Source organism: Scylla paramamosain, chromosome 14 (assembly GCF_035594125.1).
Source record: "Scylla paramamosain isolate STU-SP2022 chromosome 14, ASM3559412v1, whole genome shotgun sequence".
NCBI lineage: Eukaryota > Metazoa > Arthropoda > Malacostraca > Decapoda > Portunidae > Scylla > Scylla paramamosain.
The window spans coordinates 16914923-16934922 of NC_087164.1; the positions used below are offsets into that span (position 1 = coordinate 16914923).

General features: G+C 40.2%; 1 long non-coding RNA gene and 1 other non-coding gene across 2 annotated transcripts in view; both read left to right on the forward strand.

The window, feature by feature from the left end:
* Positions 1-16200, forward strand: part of LOC135106698 (uncharacterized) — an 82119-nt gene extending 65919 nt beyond the window's left edge. Inside the window, exon 3 of the long non-coding RNA XR_010271435.1 lies at positions 15462-16200. This is a non-coding gene — a long non-coding RNA (uncharacterized LOC135106698). The remainder of the gene's footprint in view (positions 1-15461) is intronic.
* On the forward strand, positions 6609-6703 carry Trnai-uau (transfer RNA isoleucine (anticodon UAU)). The gene is made up of 2 exons: positions 6609-6646; positions 6668-6703. It is a non-coding gene; the product is annotated as a tRNA-Ile (tRNA).
* Positions 16201-20000: the final 3800 nt, after the last annotated feature.

Below are 20000 nucleotides of genomic sequence, written 5' to 3' on the forward strand. Positions count from 1 at the left end.
GTGAGGCTTACAGGGACGGTGGAGGAATGAGGAGAAGGCGGGCGAGAGGAGTAAGAGAGTAGTGGGGTCAGGAGTAAGGAGGTGATGGATGAGAATTAAGAAGGCTTTGAGTAAGGACTAAGGACGGTGGAAGAGTAATGAAGTACTGGGTAAGGAGTAAGGACGTAGTGGATAAGGAGTAAGAAGGCAGTGTGGGTGAGTAAGGAAGCGTTGTGGATGAGGAGTAAGAACCTAGTGAGTGGAGAGTAAGCAGGTAGCGGGTGAGGAGTCTAGGGTGGCGGGTCGCGCCGTCGATGCGGTGTACACACACTCAGATAAAAGACAACATTGATCCCTCGGCTTGTCCTGCACACGCTTGGCTGCTCAAGGGAAATGCGACCAAAGAACTCACTCACTGCCTTCATTCAGCGATGCCTCTGAATGCTGCTGCCACGCGTTTTTTGTAGACTGACTCTTTTTCATGCGTGGCGTTCACCTTTCAGCAACGACGCAAGTAACGCGGTAATCTTGCAGGGACCTAGACTTGTCTCCAAATATAGAGCGTCATTGTTGGCGGAAGAATAGCAATCTGTGTTTTCATAGAGATGTTTTTTGTCGTTTCTTATCCTGTGTTTGTTTATTCATTTTATCGTTTTTTTTTCGAGATATGTACAAGGAAAAGTTACAGTTACAGGCGTATTTTCGTGCATTCCGTACAATTTCTGTATGATTACTTCTACTTTTTTTCATTGTTAGGCAAATGAATAATTAGTATTTTCCTGAAGGTATTTGACATTTTGCAAATGATGTTTTCTTTTCCACTATTTTGATAAAGAGCGCATCACTGCTCAAAAAAAAAAAAAATAAAATCATAAGACAGACCAAGGCGAACAGATAAAAAAGAGTGATGAAAAAAAAAAAAGAGCAGTAAAATAGAATCCTCCTTGTGTAGATGTAATGGGATTCAACATGGCAATATCATTATTTTTCAGCCAGAGTTGTGCACCCATTTGATCGCAGGTAAATCTGAGGGGGAGGATCAGAATATACGGGTGAATCTTTAAAGAAAGGTGTAAAATACGGATAGATCTAAAAAAGAGTTTTATGAACAGCTCGGCAGAAAAAAAAAATAGTAAAGGGGAAGGTGAGATAAATAAAGTGCCAAGTGAATGAATGATGGGGATGGATGCCATTACATGTAACTCTCGGTTGCTGTTTGGACACACAAGACCATACAGAAATTAAAGACAAAGCCTGAATTTCAAAAACTCTTTGTTACAAAATGTAACAAGAACCTAACCCGGTAAAGGTTAAAAAAAGTGTATACTTGTGTATACACGAAGGACGTAGTATTACTTGAAAGCATTGTAAACAGTGAAAGAAAATATCATCCTGAGCATTTTTTTTTTTTAATCTTTTCGTGGATATGCATCACGCCACAACAACTGGATGGCTCCTCACATCAGCCTGCCTGTCAACACCTGCAGTCAAGAAGATATGAACGTTGTACTCTTGGGAAATAAATGTCATTTGTGTCTTGATGCAGCAGTAAGATTTATGTCATACTTAGTAAATATCTGAAAATTGTATCTGTGAGGAACTGTAAATTCATAAGATATTTACTTCAAAATTTAAGCGGTTGTTTTGAGGCACTCTGAAATATCACTAATAATAGATATAAAACACAGAGCCAGATCACAGCGATAATGGAGATACGACCTGTTACAATCATTACACATCGACATTTCTAGCCACTGGACTCTAACAGAACAGGTTGATGTGTGCTTTCTCTTGCAGTGATCACGTAAATCAAAAGTGTACATGTTAATAGTGTGTTTTCTATTCCGCCCGTCAATAAATGTTAACAAGCATTGCCAGAGTGACAAATGGCTGGCCGTAGCAGTATTGAACAGTACACCAAGACTTGCTTAGCTCAGTGTCGCGCGTGTATGGCCAGCTGTAATAAGTGACAGGATTCCTCAGTATTATTGTCCGTGTAAATTTACTTTCTATAAGCAGCTTAATTTTTATCTTTCTTCTCGTAACATTTATGGGTAAAATCCGAACATTCCTCTTACTTATGGTTAAGGTCAAAATTTTTGCTATTTATGTAAAGAAACTTAAATCGATCAATTATTTTTGTTAAGTTGCTCTGAATTCGTAACGGTGTGACTGCATTGGGACATCAAGATTCCAGGGGTCGTTCTGTTTATTTTAACTCAGCAAAGTTCACAGTGGTCTCCAGCTAAGTGCCGCTATCCAGCTATGCAACTGCTCTGTTATACTATAGAGTATTTTCATTCGTGGTGATTTTTCCTGATCGGAAACAATTAACTTTCCAGTATTTGGGTTGACTGGTAAATTTACTGCCGAGTTTAGTTACACCAATGTCTATTCTGCATTTGAGACCAAGAATGGTACTCCTGATGAAGCTGATGAAACATTTGTTTTTTTTTACAAATGACAATTACACACAGTTACAAGTAGCCTGTCCCCTACACCAGTTTAACATACAGAACATAGTCACTTCCGGTTCAAGACTGCAAGAACACAGTATCTTTAACAGTTCAGTTGCGTTACTAATATATATAATTATTTAAAGTGTTAAGGAATATATATTACTGTTCTCATTGTTGCATGTGAATATTCTATTGGAATCTCTGCTAACATAATTTTAAAACTCCATATTTGTTCTCTTTATTTTTTCCCAAGTGTAATATTTAATTCATATTGTTTGATCCATTTTTGTTGATGTGGGTGTTGTTAATTCATAGATGTTATAACTGTCTGCAACATTGTCACGGTTATCAGTGTTCCCATTACCAGCGTTGCTCCCGGTGTAACCACTATCAACACTCACGCTCATCACATTACTGTTATTGCCATTAATTACAGAATGAAATGAAATGTCGAACCAAAGTAATTGCTCAGTATGTTGGCAACGCTTTTCATGAGTTGGTAAGTTCCCTTCATAATAATTTAATGGCGTGAGGTCACTTCTTAATTGCCTATTACCATGTGAAATTATTAATCCCTGTCAACACGACTAATAATAATTATCAGATGTAGGATTATCTCTAACATATAATTTTCAGCCGACTTATACGTTTCTTTAACTTTACCTTACCGTTGTGCCGTGTCCTTGACGTTGGTGATCATGGAACACTACCTCGCCCGATCTTCTGCCTTTCTTAATAAATTATGTGCCCTCCTGTTGTCTTCAGTATCTCGTACCAAGCTGTTTAGGTATTTTAATTCGGTGTATTATCCCTCCATCTCTATCTCTTTTCCTTCAACTTTATGTGAGTTTTTCTTTCTCATATTATAAATTTACGTAATCTTTCGTGAGTTTTTGCCCTAAATGAGTGGTTATAGGAAGCGGCTTAAGTTTATCTATTTGTGTCCTATTATTCTTGAGCCGCTGAAGTGACCCCAACTCTCCATTGCTCGTGCTGCTGCTTCTCCCTCCCCCTCTTCCTCTCTCTCTCTCTCTCTCTCTCTCTCTCTCTCAACTGAACCATTGCCCAAGCCTTTAGGAAGTTCTGTTTTGTTTGTCTTTGCATCGTATATTTTATTTTCCTCATCAAAGTTGTTTACTACAGTCGACTTGATTTTTTCATAGATATTTCTTCCTTCTTGCTATTCTCTTACTGTTTGTTTAAATGTTTTCTTTTTGATCGTTTTCCACTACTAACATTTGTCGTCATAAACTATATTTTTTCTTTTTTTTTCTTTTTCTTTTATTCTTTTTTTTACTATCCACTTTATTTTTCTGACAGTGTCATGTGGACTTTGTCGCCTGGCGCTTCAATTAATTTACTCACTCTCTAACTCCCCTTAGCGAGATGTCCATATATCGTGTTTTCCTGAACCACCAACACCGTAATTCAGAACCCTCTTTCTTTGCCTAATTCTCGGAAAAGAAAAGAAAAACTCAGTATGGTTGTGGTGTTTGTCACGAATGTTTTGATCGTGCGACGCTGTACCACTTTTATCCATAACGTAGAGAGAGAGAGAGAGAGAGAGAGAGAGAGAGAGAGAGAGAGAGAGAGAGAGAGAGAGAGAGAGAGAGAGAGAGAGAGAGAGAGAGAGAGAGAGAGAGAGAGAGAGAGAGAGAGAGAGAGAGAGAGAGAGAGAGAGAGAGAGAGAGACTAATGCTTTTAGAAGCAAACAAAACGAAATTTCAAATACGATAGTAGTCAATGTGTGTGTGTGTGTGTGTGTACATTAGGTAAGGCTCCCTCAGCGAAAGTTACGTCGCCCTGTGAGACTGAAGGCCAAGAATAACTAAGGGGATCAATGCATTCTTGAAGATTACATATTCGAAGGCGACACGCAAGCCTGCCAGTACCACCACCACCACCACCACCACCACCACCACCTTCCCCTCCTCCCTGATGCACGCCGACGATGACGCTGAAGAATAAGAACGAAAACTTCCACCTCAGAGTTTATGATTCTCTTCTCTCATATATTTTGTACTGTGTCCTGTATTTCAGTCCCCACCCCCATTTATTTTCTGTTCCTTCCTCCCTTACGTTCTTAAGTGAAATCGGAAAAGCTCCATAAGTGAAGAGTAGTATTGATTGTACTTACCTACAGGAATATTTGATGGAACTTTTATTCGTTTTTTACCTCTTAACCCTCAAGAGTGGAAGTTATATAAGAGTTGACCGCTTAAACATTCCTAAGTATGGGTCGGGAAGTGAATGACTGAAGTGACGCTGATGACAGTGAAACAGCACTAAATGAAGTGTTGCTTGTAGGGAAGTTGAAGAAGAGGGATGGTCTGACTGAGGGGCGACGTGTTACTTCGAAGAATTTTGTCCATGAAGTGCGTATGAGAAACGTTAGTGGGGCGAGGCGGGATTCGGGAAGTAGGGAACTAAACAAGCTGAAGATAAGTGTGACCAGTGTATAGACTTCAAGACTAGAGGTTAATCTGGTGCTACGTGATCAGAGTGACGTCAAACATTAACGCCATCATTTAAGAACATAAAAACATAAGTAATAAAGGAAGCTGCAAGAAGCCACCGGGCTTACACATGGCAGTCCCTGTATGAAATACACCTACCTATTTCCACCTATTATCCCTTTCCATAAACCCGTCTAATCTTCTCTTAAAGCTGCCTAATGTGTTAGCACTAACAACATGGTTACTGAGTCCGTTTACAACTCTAATTGAGAACTAATTTCTTCCTATCTTTTTCTTAAACCTGAATTTTTCAAGCTTGAACCCGTTATTTCTTGTTCTATCCTGGTTGCTGATCCTAAGAATTTTGCTTACATCCCCCTTGTTATAACCCTTATACCATTTAAAGAATTCTATCAGGTCCTCTCTTAACCTACGTCTCTAAAGCATGTAAATTTAACAGCTTCAGTCTCGCCTTGTAAGAAATAATCCTCATCCCCTGTATCCTTTTAGTCATTCTCCTTTGTACTGATTCTAATAGACCTATATCTTTACTGTAATGTGGGTACCAGAACTGCACAGCTAGTCTAGATGAGGTCTGACTAGCGCCAAATATAACTTTAATATTACTTCGGACCTTCTAATTTTAACACTCCTAAAAATGAATCCTAATACCCTATTTGCCCTGTTTCTGGCCTCTATGCATTGCTTTCCTAGACGGAGTTCAGAGCTAACTATAACTCATAAATCTTTTTCATACCCTGAACCTACCAGAGTTTCGATGTTTATTGTGTATACCTACTGTGTGGGTTTCCTCTACCTACGCTAAGTACTTTGCATTTGCTGATGTTAAACTGCATTTGCCATCTTTCCGTCCATTCATTCATCCTATCTAAATCTGCCTGCAAGGCGATTGCATCCGATTGTGACCTAATTAATCTATCTATCTTTGTGTCATCCGCAAATTTACTAACATCACTACTAATTCCACTATCCAAGTCATTGATATATATTAAAAACAACAATGGCCTTAATACTGATCCCTGCGGCACCCAACTAATTACATGACCCCACTCGGATTTAGAGCCGTTTATTACAACTCTTTGTCGCCTGTCGTTTAGCCATGACCTTATCCAGCCTAACACCTTCCCATCTATCCCGTGTGCCCTAACCTTTCTCCGGAGCCTCTGATGGGGTACCTTGTCAAACGCTTTTACTAAAGTCCAGATATAAGATGTTATAACTATAGTCATTACTATCATCATTATTATCACCAATTATCGTTTCGCCTCCCGCCAGTGCCCGCGAAGTGAATGGCACACAGGCTGCATTCTGGCAATAAATAATTCCTTGATTTATGTTTTCTGTGCAACTTGTTCTGTGAAGTTTGAATTGAGTGCATATTCTCAAACTTACAGGTAAAAATCATCGTGTCATTTGTATGTGACAACACAAGCTATCGTGTCATTTGTACTCGTATATGACGGCAAACACACACACACACGCACACATACACACAACAGTCGCAATGCAGTTTTCATAATCTAAGGGTGGTCTTCATGCATTTTCTGGTAACTTTTTTTTTCTTTTTAAATAATAATGTATACATTGATTGGGCAGTAGCGACATTGAGCAATTGTGTCAGGGTTGAACAGAGATTGGAGTAAAAGGAAACTTATTATAATCTGTATAATACTGTACTCATTATTGACAGCGTGCCCCTGTGGCGCAATCGGTTAGCGCACGGTACTTATAGACAGTGTTCGCTGCTGAGCCATGCCGGGGTTGTGAGTTCGAGCCTCACCAGGGGCAGTTGTTTTTGTGAGAAGAGGATGTGGGTGAGTTTCATATAGGAATTTCCACGTGTAGGCCTACTGTCTTCCTGCATCTTTTCTTATATTTTCGTGTTATTGAATTTAATGATGGGAAATGTACCTTGTTTCATTTGTAATGCTGTTAATTTGAATAACTGATGAATTAATGTGAAATCAGCCATCTGCATATACAGATGAGTAGCCGGGGTTGAATTCCTGATAGGAGTCCCAAGACACAAGAGAGACACGTGCGCACTAGAACCGTTTCTTGAGTTGTGACGTAAAAAAGATACAGTAAACTATCTTTGTCAAATCAAATATTTTGTCTTGGTACAGTGTGATGTTGTACGTCGTGATGTGCTGTGCAGTGTAGTGTAGTTAGCATAATGTAGAGTATTTTGGTGTGGTGCAGTGTGATGTATGGCGTGCAGGGCTGCTGTGTAGTGTAGTGTAGTGTAGCATAGTGTAATGTATGTTCGCGTGGTACAGTGTGGTGTGGCACGGCGTCCTCATGGTGACACACCCGACTCCAAGAGTCGGGTGTGGCATGGAGTCCTCATGGTGCCTTTATTGCTCAAACTATGCGACGCTCTTTAGTCTTATATCCCGAAGGGGAGATTACACTTAGGTGAATGTGCCTCCGGAGACCACCTCGTCTTGCTGTCCCGTGCCTGCCTCACTGCACACACTGCCACTCCCCTCACAGCAACGACCTGCCACGCTTCACCCCACCTGTCCAACTCAAATTTACCTGTCAGCGGCTCTGTGTCAGTTGTTGGATTAATTAACGCACGTGGAGGCAGATCAGATGAAGATGATAATAGTGGAGGGGGAGATACAGAGAAGGGGAAAGGGAAACAGATTGCTGCCTCATGAAAGGTTAGGATGCAATACTGAAGGATCGCAGGAAAGGCACTGAAGGTGATCCATTTCTCTTCTGTTCAATGTAAGGAAAGTGCATGGAACGACATGACATTTTAGAGGTAGACTGCAAGGAAGAGGACATTTAAGGTAATCTTACTCTTTGTTTATTTAAAAGGTCAAGATGTGGTATTTCTTTGAACGACTTGCTTAATCCTTTCGTTGCCGGATAGTTTTTCCCATAATCACCAACAATTTTAGAGAAATTCAATCTTGTACTAGAAACTCTTCGATAATTCTGTATCCTTAAAAAGACAAAATTTATTTCCTACTCTCTCTTTTTCTGTCCATACAAACAATACTTTACAGTGATCTATTTTTTTTTTAAATGAAGGATGGTCATAGCAGTAAAATGGTTGAGAATAATAGTTCATACAATAGCTGGTAAGGTGTGTGTGCATGCAGTTGTTTGCCATCAAGTCAGCGATGTCATAGCTAGAAAATAAGATTCTTTGACGAAGGACACAAAAATATCTCACACGTAATTATGCATCGAAAACTGTGGCTTGTTTAAAAATGTATATGTATAGAGCACTTCCATATTCCCTTTGTTAAAAATGGAACTTCAAAGAAATGAGTGGTAAGACGAGGCTCACCACTCTTTTTCATCATAAATGCAGAGAAAAACGTCCTTGTCTTTTACATGTCCTACTTAGTCAGGTCCTTTATTTATTTACCAGCAAAAGTTTTTGCCCAGTCTTAGCGCATCTTTTTTTTTTTTGTTTTAATCTTTTTTAATAACTCCATCATTCTTCAGAACTCGTCTCTCTCTGGTTCTCCCACACAGCCTTCGTGACGCCTTCCTCCCTTGCTGTTGCTGCACAAACCTTCATCAAAGTTCGTACATTTCACTGATCGTCAGAAATGTACGGTCCATTACCGCTCAGTGGCTCAGACGGCGATGTCAGTAAGGTGTTTTGACTCAGAAGACTAGTGCTTCACCTTGTGTCAACGAGCATTACCCCTTTGTACTTTGCCAAACAAGCATAAACACTGCACTCCCTCCCTCCCTCCACACACACACACACACACACGCACACACAATGCAGGCAACACACACACGTAAATTGGTCACTTGAGACAAACGTGAATGGAGGTTAATCGCTGTGAATGTTTAACAGGGAACGCTGATGCTGGCACGGTAATGTGGCGCGAGCGGAGGCAGGTAATGACTATGTCGTGACAACAAAAAGTGCCCGACAGGTGAATCCGGCCAGTTCCTCAGAGAGATGTACATGCAGGCGGCAATTGCATGCTAGCCGCTGATTGCATTATGATCGTCCTCACATTTATTTTGTAAGTGCGCTCATAATTGCGTTATTTCCTGATCACATTAACGCGGTTATGCTCCGACACACACACACACACACACACACACACACACACACACACACACACACACACACACACACACACATGATCGCGTGCCGCCAGACCTTAACAATCAGCACGTCCTCTCATCCTGGAAGCCCCCGCCGCTCCCCCCTTTAGTCTTCCCATAAAGTCATCCTCCAGAGTGTTTATCGCGTCGCAGTGAATTGCCGCCATCGATGATAGACTCCCCCGTCACCGCCTTCTGCTGCAGGACCAGTGCCGCGTATGACCGGAAATCACAGACCTCAACAACACCTGTAATAAGAGGACGCCACCACCAAAGCCACAAAGGAATGAGCGTTTAGAGAAGTGGTGAGTCTGTCCGCAGAATGTTTGTGTTTTGGAAGAAGGCAGCGGAGAGGGTGGGGAGCTGTGATAGTGTGTTCTGCGTGCAAGTAAACTTCTAATTTTAGTAGTAATAGTTAATACATGGTAAATAGTAGGTAGTGAATAATGATGAGTACTAAATGAAAGAACTTACCATTTTCTAATGCTCGTAATACGCTGAAGAATATATTTGCATGTATTTTTTATGCATTTATTTATTATTACGATTTTTTTAAAGATCCGTGTCGTTGAGTTTATTCCGTTTATTCCGTCCCCTCCCCTCCTCCTTGCCAAGGGGTCCCCAGTACAGTAACTTCCCAAGATAGGGTTGTTAGGAGGCGTGTGGGTGTTACTCGGCCACTCAGTTGAAAAATGACCACCTTCCGTCGGGACTCGAACTCGTGTCATTGAGTCCACCACGTCCTAATGCTGACCACTCGGCCGCCGCTAGAGTAGTTGTATGTGATTGTTAGCGACGAGTATTTCAAACATTACACGAGCGTGAAATCTATCTACCTATCTGTCTATCTATTTATCTATCTATCCATCTATCCATCGATCTGTCTACATCTTATCTGTCTGTCTACCTATCTGTCGATCTGTCTGTTTCTCTGTCTTTGTCTACCTATTTGTCTGTTTATGTATCTATCTTTCTATTTATCTATCCATCTTACTATGTATCTGTCTTTCTATCTATCTATCTGTCTATGTATCTTTCTTTTATTTTTTTTCTTTCTTTCTTCTCTTCTTTCTTTTTCTTCTTTCTTTCTTTCCTTCTTTCTTTCTCTCTCTTTTAGAATTTTCACGTGCTAGACTCCTGCATGTTTGAATTCATACGTATCTTTTTTTTTTAACTCCTCTCACTGGATTTTTAGTTTCCAGCACATAATCCGCAAAGCAACACCGACAACACTAGTTACTTTAAAACTAAATAACACTCAGGTCGAAGCAATACCAACATGGAAGTGAATTACAAATAAAAAAAAAAAATATATATATATACTAAAGGAACTTCATCGCAAATCACAAATAACTCTCGTATCGAACGTAAACCAGTGTGAAAATGAATTACAAATAAAAACACACCAAGGAAACTACATAAAAAAAAGAATAAATAAAAATGCAATAGGACCCGGTTACATTATTAGTTCATGTTACGTTTTTAATCAATATAACACATGTAACGCAGTAGGTGTGCTTAAATTTTTCATTGTGTTATTAAGAAGAAGCTGGATATCCTTGCACTTGAGATTTATGATGTGCAAAGAATCAATACAGACACAGTGTCGATGAGGTGAATAATTGATGGCGCCAGAGAGAGAGAGAGAGAGAGAGAGAGAGAGAGAGAGAGAGAGAGAGAGAGGGCGCTTATGAATCAATCAGTAGACTGTTACTGTTGTTCACTGAAGTATTGTTTGGAGTGAGAAGCGTTTGGGGACGAGGTGCAAAAAAAGTAAGCTTCTGGCTCCTCCACAGTTGCTGCTTTTACCCTTTCTCTGATGGACAATAATTTCCTAAAACTCTTTTGCATATTTATTTTGGTATTACAGTCTTTTGAACAGTTTTGTAGCCTAGAAAATTCAAAATTAACCCCTTAGTCAGTCTCTCTCTCTCTCTCTCTCTCTCTCTCTCTCTCTCTCTAAGCGGAGAAATATTAAACCCTCCTAGTTCCTTCGGTTTTCGTACGAAGCCTGCACTTCTGCTGCCTTAAAAACGTCTGCATTTTTCCTGCACCAAGTTTTTATCACATTCTTATTTACCAGAGTGTAATGCTCCTCCTGGAAAGTGTATTGATGGGTGTCATTTATTATTAATTTGCGCGCTATTCCCGTAATGAAAATGTCCGTACCTTTTATAAAGATTACCTTCGACAGTGTGTAGATATTTTTGTATTGTTTTGTCAGGCGAGGGGACCAGACGCGCAGTGGCGGCGAGAGTATAATAGCGCTGGCATCCACTTTGACTGGCTATCAAAGAAGGCTTCCCGCGGGATACAATGAACCCTTACCTGAGATATTGACATGTTATCGAGTTCCTTGTCAGTGTTGCCCATGCTATACCCGGCCTCTCTCCTCCCTCTTTCTCTCTCTCTATCCTCCCTCCACTTCCTTATCCTTCTTCCAGCTGTGCGGCTTACCATTTCTCCCTCCTCGACCCTTGCACCTTCACTGTTTCGCCCTCACTGCTCTGTCGCTCTTCACTGCCCCACACGCTGGGTTATACACCCTCCTCCCCTGGCCTCCTCCCCGCCATTCCCCTCCCTCCCCTTCACGCCCTTCACGGCTGAGTCCACAAACTCCTCGCCTGCATGCATTACTGGCAACTCCAACTTTTAGAAATAACGACGAGTAACCTATACCGAAGGTTAAAACTTTGGAGTGAACGTACATATATATTTTTTCATAGGATGTTCTCCTGATAGACTGATATTCTTTGTTTCAAGATATACTGGTTAAGTGTTGCGTTGAAAAGTTTTCTTTTTGTTGATTCGAGTCACAAACTTTTGTTCTGAGTTTTATGACTTTTTCTCATTGGCTACTCTCTTGTTTCTTCTCTGTTTTCGTTACCCAATGATATACAACTATCCGCACGAAGAGTTCTCAGCTCAAAGATGAAAAACAGGAACCTAAGCCTTTACTGGAGCGATAAAGTACAGTGGTACTCGTGCTCTTCACGCAATGTTAGTTTCGGTACAGTTAGATGTGATGCATTTTCCTCACTCCTTGACTGTAGTCTTTTCTCCAGGACGAATATAGTGTGTACCAAGGTAAAGGAAGCTATTTTTATCATGGTGTGTGCTTAGCTTTACACGCGCGGGACACACCGAGTGGAGTGGTGTGTCTGCTTTAAAAAATAAGGGTGAAAATACGTTATATTAGAAGAGGCGGCGACCCAGTATGGAGAAACTCGCGACAAAGTACTGGATGGAGACTTTACCTTGAAGAGCAGTGATGTAAAAAATCATTATTACAATAGTTTCCTCTGTTTCTTTTATGCCCAAATTCTCTCGCATGATGTAGCTGCCAGGTATCTGTTTTTACGCGTAAATCCAAATAGAACTGACTATTCTGGCTTTTAAATACAGGTGATGTGGGAATTTGCCTAAAACAAAGGAACAGAAGAAAACCGGCCAGTAGCCCCTTGACATTTCTAGTACATAGGATTATTAAGTTTATAGATCACGCGTGTCAAGTTTGATGAATAGGAATATCATGGTTTGTGTTCAGACTCACTGTATATTTGACTCTGACAACGATTTCAGCTATTTCATTACGCTATTTCATTATGGAACATTCCCCGGATATTTTTTTCCCTTAAGAAGTTTACTGTAATCCGCTGAAATGGACGAGGAGGAAATTAATCAATGCTGTCTTAAGGTGCGATTGGTAATTTTGTTCTTCTGACGAACCTCATCGAGTTCAACAATATACCATTTAGAATTACCAGTTCGATAATCTATTGATGGAGTTTTGGCGCTGCAGGTGTGGGTCATTACGGCTATCAGTCTGCTTACAATCCAAGGTTCATTTGTTCAGGCACTACGTTCCCTTTTATGTGAGTTATGATGAAGGTGAGAAATTATGAACATACTCGTACCTAACACCACCGACACACTGCCTCTGGTGCGATGTGGTTAGAGTGACAAGTGACCATATTCGGTGAAGGTTCGTTGTGTCCCTCGGTGTTCCTGCTGCTTGCTGTCAAGAGATGATTCTTCATATATTATGTAATGTGACTCCTCTCTCGCAGAATTTAGAAATAGGTCAGCTAGCGGTGTTATAATAAAAATTATAATAATAATAATAATAATAATAATAATAATAATAATAATAATAATAATAATAATAATAATGATGATGATGATGATGATGATAATAATAATAAAATAATTACATTAGCCCTAATAATAATAAATGAGGGGATTGAAATGGTGATCAAGGACTGAGAAGAGCACAGAATGTTCCAATAATAATGAATATGATCATGTATAATAATGAGTTTCAAACAAGGGACTACTGCTCTGGTTGATCAGCATCTGGACCAAAGCTTTATCTTACAAAACACACGCATGCTTATCTACAAAACTTCTTATACAAAATAACGCACACAATGGCTGATACTCGGTTAGTGATCAGCCCGCTGTTTTTTTAGAGATATTAGCGTGTTGTGGTGTCAGCGGGGAATTATAAGACAACAGGTGACCATGGCGCTGGTGGTGGAGTAGGTGTTTCCCGAATTATTCTCGAAGGACTTCGCGGTGCTTTGAAGTCACTCGCAGGCAGGTCTCAGTCAGTCACATTTAAAAAGAGAAATAGGAAGGAACTGGTTCTGATATGGACTGGTAGATGATGGAATGGACCTAGTAATCAGGCTGTTAGTGCTGAGTCATTAGGGAGCTTTAAAAGAAGATGGGACAAATTTATGGATGTGAATAATAGATAGAAATAGGTAGGTAGGTACAGGGACTGCCACGTGTAAGCTCGATGGCTTTTTGCAACTTTCCTTATGTTTTCATGTTTGTATGTGTTGTAAAAAAGAGACAGACTACTGAAACAATAATAATTTGTTCCATTTTGTGTAAATGTTCGTGTGTTAGAGACTACTTCAGCATTCTGGACAGTGGTGTGTGGTGAAGGGGAAAGGTGATGTTGGTAGAAGATTTGGGTCGAGACACGGAGGCTTTGACAGGTGGCGGCAAAGAGACTGTTGATCTCAGCTCCCAGGCGAGGGGATAAGTGGCGCGTGCAGGGAGAAGGCAGGAGTGCTGTTGAGACCACAGGCAGCTTTGATTTTGGAGCACCACTGTGGCCTGCTGGAGGAGGTGTGTCTTGTCTGGGTATCAAATGGTCTTGGCTGCCTCAATCTCCCTAATGACTCTGTTCCCGACTCTCTGGAACTAGGCAGGATCCATGTAGAGCAGGAAAAGGCGCCACTTTCATCACCAAGAAAAGCCGATGGCCGAGTGGTCAGCGGACTACTTGGCCCGTCAGAAACTGGAGTTTTTTTTTTTCTCTCCCTTGTGCTAAGTGGTGGAGGATCACTCACGTTCTACCATCAGTTTTGTTTTCGATTACGATTGCATCAGAAATTGACATGAGCGTCTGTAGAATGGAGGTGGTGATGATGGTGAACACACACACACACACACACACACACAACAACAAAGAGAGCTTACTATCAGTCTGTCATAATAATCACTCACCAGTACTTACTATGTGGGTGCTGCCTCTTACTTTTCTTACTCGTACTCCTCTGCCCACTCCTGCATCTCGTCTTCCTGGCCCTCCGCCCCTGCCTGCCTCCCTTCCCCCGTCCTTGTCTCCCTGCCTGCCTCCCTCCAGCATCGGCGCCCTCCAGCTCTCCGTGTTTTGTTATCAAAAGTCCTCCGCTAAGCTCCTGAATTGACACGACTTTACAACGAAAGTTTTAATCTTGCCTCAACACGGCTCCCATTAAGGAGTTTTTACGGTGGTGGCTGGCTGGTTTTAGCGTGCCTTCCCCGCTCACCCGCCCACACCCTCCCCACACCCTCGCACACACTCCCAAACATAAATACGGCGGCGTTCTGCATCTGACAAAAATTTTACTCTCTATATTACGTGGCGCAGCGGCTGGTGTAGCTGAAGTAACATGTAGCAAGTAGGCTTTCTTTGTTATTGTAAGAGTATGCCAGTGCCGTGTCGTGGTGAAACGTATTAGCTTCTCTCTGTATATTACACTGGAGGAGAGGTTAGTAGCTCTAAGCTTAGGTCTACTTGATTAAGCCTCCTGGAATCTCTTTGTTTACATGGACGTGACAATCCAATAAACAAACATCGTGCGGGTTTCATCTTTGTGTGTGTGTGTGTGTGTGTGTGTGTGTGTGTGTGTGTGTGTGTGTGTGTGTGTGTGTGTGTGTGTGTGTGTGTGTGTGTGTGTGTGTGTGTGTGTGTGTGTGTGTGTGTGTGTGTGTGTGTGTGTGTGTGTGTGTGTGTGTAAAAGTCCTCAAAGCTTTTTTCTTACTTTGCCTCTGACTTGACCCTACTCCTACAAAAAGAAATGAGAAAATGAGAAAATCTGCACAATAATAACTGTGATTAACTCATCCACTCGTATAATTTAGCATGTTCTATTCATGGATGTATTTCTCACAGCAGTCCTGGTTGACCCACCATCACCACCACCACCACCACCACCACCACCACCACCACCACCACCACCACCACCAGCGCGACTCCAGCTCCCAAAAATATTCAAGGATGACATGCACATATTATATCCTGCACTTTATTTTCTTTGTTATTTCTGTTGGTTGTTAATTTTTATTACTTCTTTTCATTCTCACACCTTAGATTTCCTTCGATTTAACTATTTTCTTATTGTTTCGTAACATTTTCATTTACTCATCGTATTCCACATTATCTGTTTAACTTTTGTTTTTATTTACAATCTTCATCTCTTCTTACATGCCCTCTACTCTAACCTCTTTCTCTTACTTTCGGTTCATTCATGTAGCCTTTTCATTCTTATTTCACCTCTCTTTTCTTTCTTCGTGTTCCTTCCTCCTTCCAGTAAACCAGTCGGCCTCATCGTTTCATTTGCTCTTAGGTTTCTTTTTTCTTTTTATTGTTTCATCGCAGTTCAGAACTTTTACTACCCTCCCCGCCCCTTTCTCTCTCTCTCTCTCTCTCTCTCTCTCTCTCTCTCTCTCTCTCTCTCTCTCTCTCTCTCTCTCTCTCTCTCTCTCTCTCTCTGGTGTCTCATCCATGTCACCGTGAAAGATTAATAGGCAGATCCTTCAAACGGGCAAACTTTAACAAATCAATGATCAAGGAATTTTGTAGTGGTTTAGAAAGGTACGAATTTTTGTTTTGTTTTGTTATGGAGTAAAGTTACGAGAGAGAAAAGAAAAGGATGTGGATTTTTTTCTTTATTCCTTTCAACTTTTCTTCAGTTTGAGTTTATCACAGACAAATTTAGTTGCATTTTCACACTTCGCGAGGTATTTTTAGTTTGTTTCTGTGTTTTTCTTTTTTTTACGGTCTTATAAATTTTTAAGTTTGAATATGAAAGTTTATGATTATTATTGCCACAAAGCATGCTAGGATTTCGATATTGTAAAGAAAGTTTAAGAGTTTAGTAGAAAAGAAGTGCATCCAGAATTATAAAAAGAAAAAAAAAAAGAAAAAATAGAAAGAAAAAGTGATGGAAAGAAAAGTTTTGTGTAGTCATGAACTTTGACTCTTGCCACACACACACACACACACACACACACACACACACACACACTAGCTGAAGAGACTATGATAGATACTTTTTTGCATTTAATTATATTTTTTATTCTTTTATTTACGTAAGGCAAATTAAAGTCTTCTACCGTTGTCTAAGTGGCAATGAGTCGTTGCTTCTTTGTGAGTCTTGCTTTGGAATCTTTTAGCACTTGAGTGATATATATATATATATATATATATATATATATATATATATATATATATATATATATATATATATATATATATATATATATATATATATATATATATATATATATATATTTTTTTTTTTTTTAGTGTATCTTTAGTCTTATTTCTTATCAACTCATCCACTGTCTTTCAACATATTATTCCTTACTCAAAGATTACTGTAAAATATTTATTTGTGTTCTATAGTAACTTCCGAACATCATATTGTTAGATACTGAAAAATATTATCTTTTTAATTCCCGCTTTTCTTTTTGCATGTACTTGTAAGGATTTCGTGCCATTTTTGTGTTATGAAGTTACATATTGCAGTGAAATGTTTTAAGATGTGAATGGTGGGTATAACTCAGCCAGCTACCGGAGATGAGGGATTAAAAGATTATTGTAGCTAAAACCACGTATCTCTGCTGGGGTTACGAGAGAGCGCCAACAAGTAACGAGAAAAAAGACACCGCCGTGAACCAGGATTCAACTTGTAACCTTTTAGTTGTAAAGAGAACACATCAGCCTCAAGGAATGAGCGATGCCAGCTGAAGAAAAAAAAAAAATACCAATCACAGGGTAAACGATTGGTATACGAGTATCAGTTACTTTCAGCAAGAAAATGTTCATGAAATGTTTTGAGTGTCACAAGATTCACACTGTCACCGTCAACAGTTACTGTTGTCCCTCATCATTGCAGCCTATGACATCTGTGTGCCTGGTGGCAGCCAATACTGAACTGCGAAGTGATGAATAATCGTACTGCTTGAGACATCCGTCTCCCTATAATTCGTTTTTTGTTGTTGACCAATTTTTTTTTTACATAATCAAGAGAATTTACTTACAACTAGACTGAATATTATGTAACGATTATTATAGTAGGTAAATATTTCATGTACTGTCCTGATGCGTTATAGGAAATTGAAATATAATAAAATGCTTCACCTTTCTGTGGAACATCGAAGCCATGCGTATAATTCAGTACGATTTAATAATAAGGCGTTGGATTATTCCTATATTTAAAGAGCAATTTAGAAGTATTGATTATTAGAGGGGTAATAATTGAGTACCATTCTTTTCTGGCAGTTAGGTAAATCAGTACAAGTCGTCAGTTGACTAACAAGTAGTTGGTAGTGGATGCGAACTTAATTAACTGGATTTTATCGTGCAATTCTGTAAGCAAGACGACTTGGGTGCACATTTCTTAAGATAGCACGGTGTTTTGGCGAAATAGTGCTGAAGAATCGGTGGCGCCGGTATCCTTTGAGGAGGAGGAAGAAGAGGTCGACCAACCACACCCTGGACCTTCCACTTCATATTAAGGTATACAATTAGGTCAGGTTTGGTTTGGTTGTCCTTAAAAAGGGTCCAGGGGGCGCGAAGCTCCTCCGGTTAGGCGTAAGTAAGGTTAGGTAAGACTACGTAATGTTAGTACCCTTATGGGGGTCCAGGGGTGTTGAAGCCCTCACGGTTAGGCTAGATTAGGATAGGTTAGTGACCTTAAGCGGGATCCAGGGGGGCGTTAGTTTAGGTAACGTTAGGTATTTTAATGTTCTTAAGGGGGATTCCAGAGGGGCGGTAAAGTTAGGCTAGCTTATGTTAGGTGAAGTTAGGTTAGGGATCTCGTCCTTAGAGTTTTTCATGAATATCCAAATCTGGCCCAGTTTGCTTTCCCCTGCCAAAAACCCCACTTTCCGCGTCCCCACTCCGAAAACCTCCGATTCCCCAGAGGTTCCTCAAGCTTGTGGTAGAGGGGAGGAGGAGTGTGCCAGAGAAGTTATTGTTTACGATAGTTTTTTTTTTACTTTGCTGTTGGACACTGACATGATTATATAGTATAGGTAATTACTGTAAAGTACGTCTGTAAAAAATTAGCCAACTCCCTCTTGCAGTAAACTCGCAAATCCGCGTTGAAATCAGAGGTGCCTCCGAGAGCCCAAGTCCACAAATTGTGAATAGGTACAGTACGGCTCCTTTCACACACCGAACCCTGGAACACTTCCTTTGTGCCTCAGGAAGTAGTTCATGTATAGGTAAAATATATAAAAAAAAAAAAATCCTTTTTTTTTTTTTTTTTTTTTTTTTTTGGTCCGTACGTAACCTCAGCTCGTTCATTCTATCGAAACTTTTGAACGATGAGCATTTTTAAGAGTAGCTGTAATAGCGGATGGGAGCAGAGTAGTAATGCGCAGTAACAGAGGCAGTAATAGAAATGGTCGTAGTAGTAGTATTAATAGTTGTAATATTAGTAGTAGTAGTAGTAGTAAAATTTTAAATAAAGGATGTGTTGAGGTGATAATGACCAACAAACACTTAATGATAACGTTACCTTCAAGGTCGAAATGAAAGGAATGGTAATTGTACAAAGCCACAGACTTTCTCAGTGCTTGACCAATACGACCTTGCTTCCCTTCTCCTCCTCCTCCTCCTCGAACAATGTCTAGGTCGATAGTTATAGATTCATTAGTAATCACATTCATGATGACAGTGTTGCTATAGTTTTTCACCCTGTTGCCAAAGTAAATAACAGCCGCGGGAACGTGCAGCCGTAGTATCAATATTCAGGGAAGAATGCACGTGTTTACATTCTTGCAGCCCATAAACACTCACATGTTCTGCTCCGTGTGTTATTACCCCCGCTGTGCTGCTGTTCATGATAAGGCGTTCATTTCAACATAATGGGAGGGGAACTGACACAAAATGCACGTGATTCTGTTCTTTTCATCCATAAACACAGCCACTAATCTTGCCAGGTGTGTTATTACTGTGGTTTGTATAGTGGGACTTATTGCAAAATGCTGCAGGAAGTACTAGATATGCAGACTGGCACAAAATATTCATGGTTCTGTTCTTCTCATCCATAAACACAGCCACTCATTTTGCTAGGTGTGTTATTACTCCGCCTGTGTTACAGTTTGTATTCTGGGGCACATTACAAGGTCCTGGAAGAGGGACAAGAGGGAATATGAAAATAACTCTAGCCTTCCAGTGTCAAGTGTTTGTATGTCAACATTACTTCAACATCCTTTATTTTACAATTCTACTACTACTACTACTACTACTACTACTACTACTACTACTACTACTACTACTACTACTGCTACTACTACTACGCTATGAAAGAAACAGCAGTGAAATTAATGACCCGAATGAATCCAGACCTGACCTAACCTATCCTCGCCCTCAGATGAAAACGTTAATGTTATTTCAGCATTATCCAGGACTAGCTAT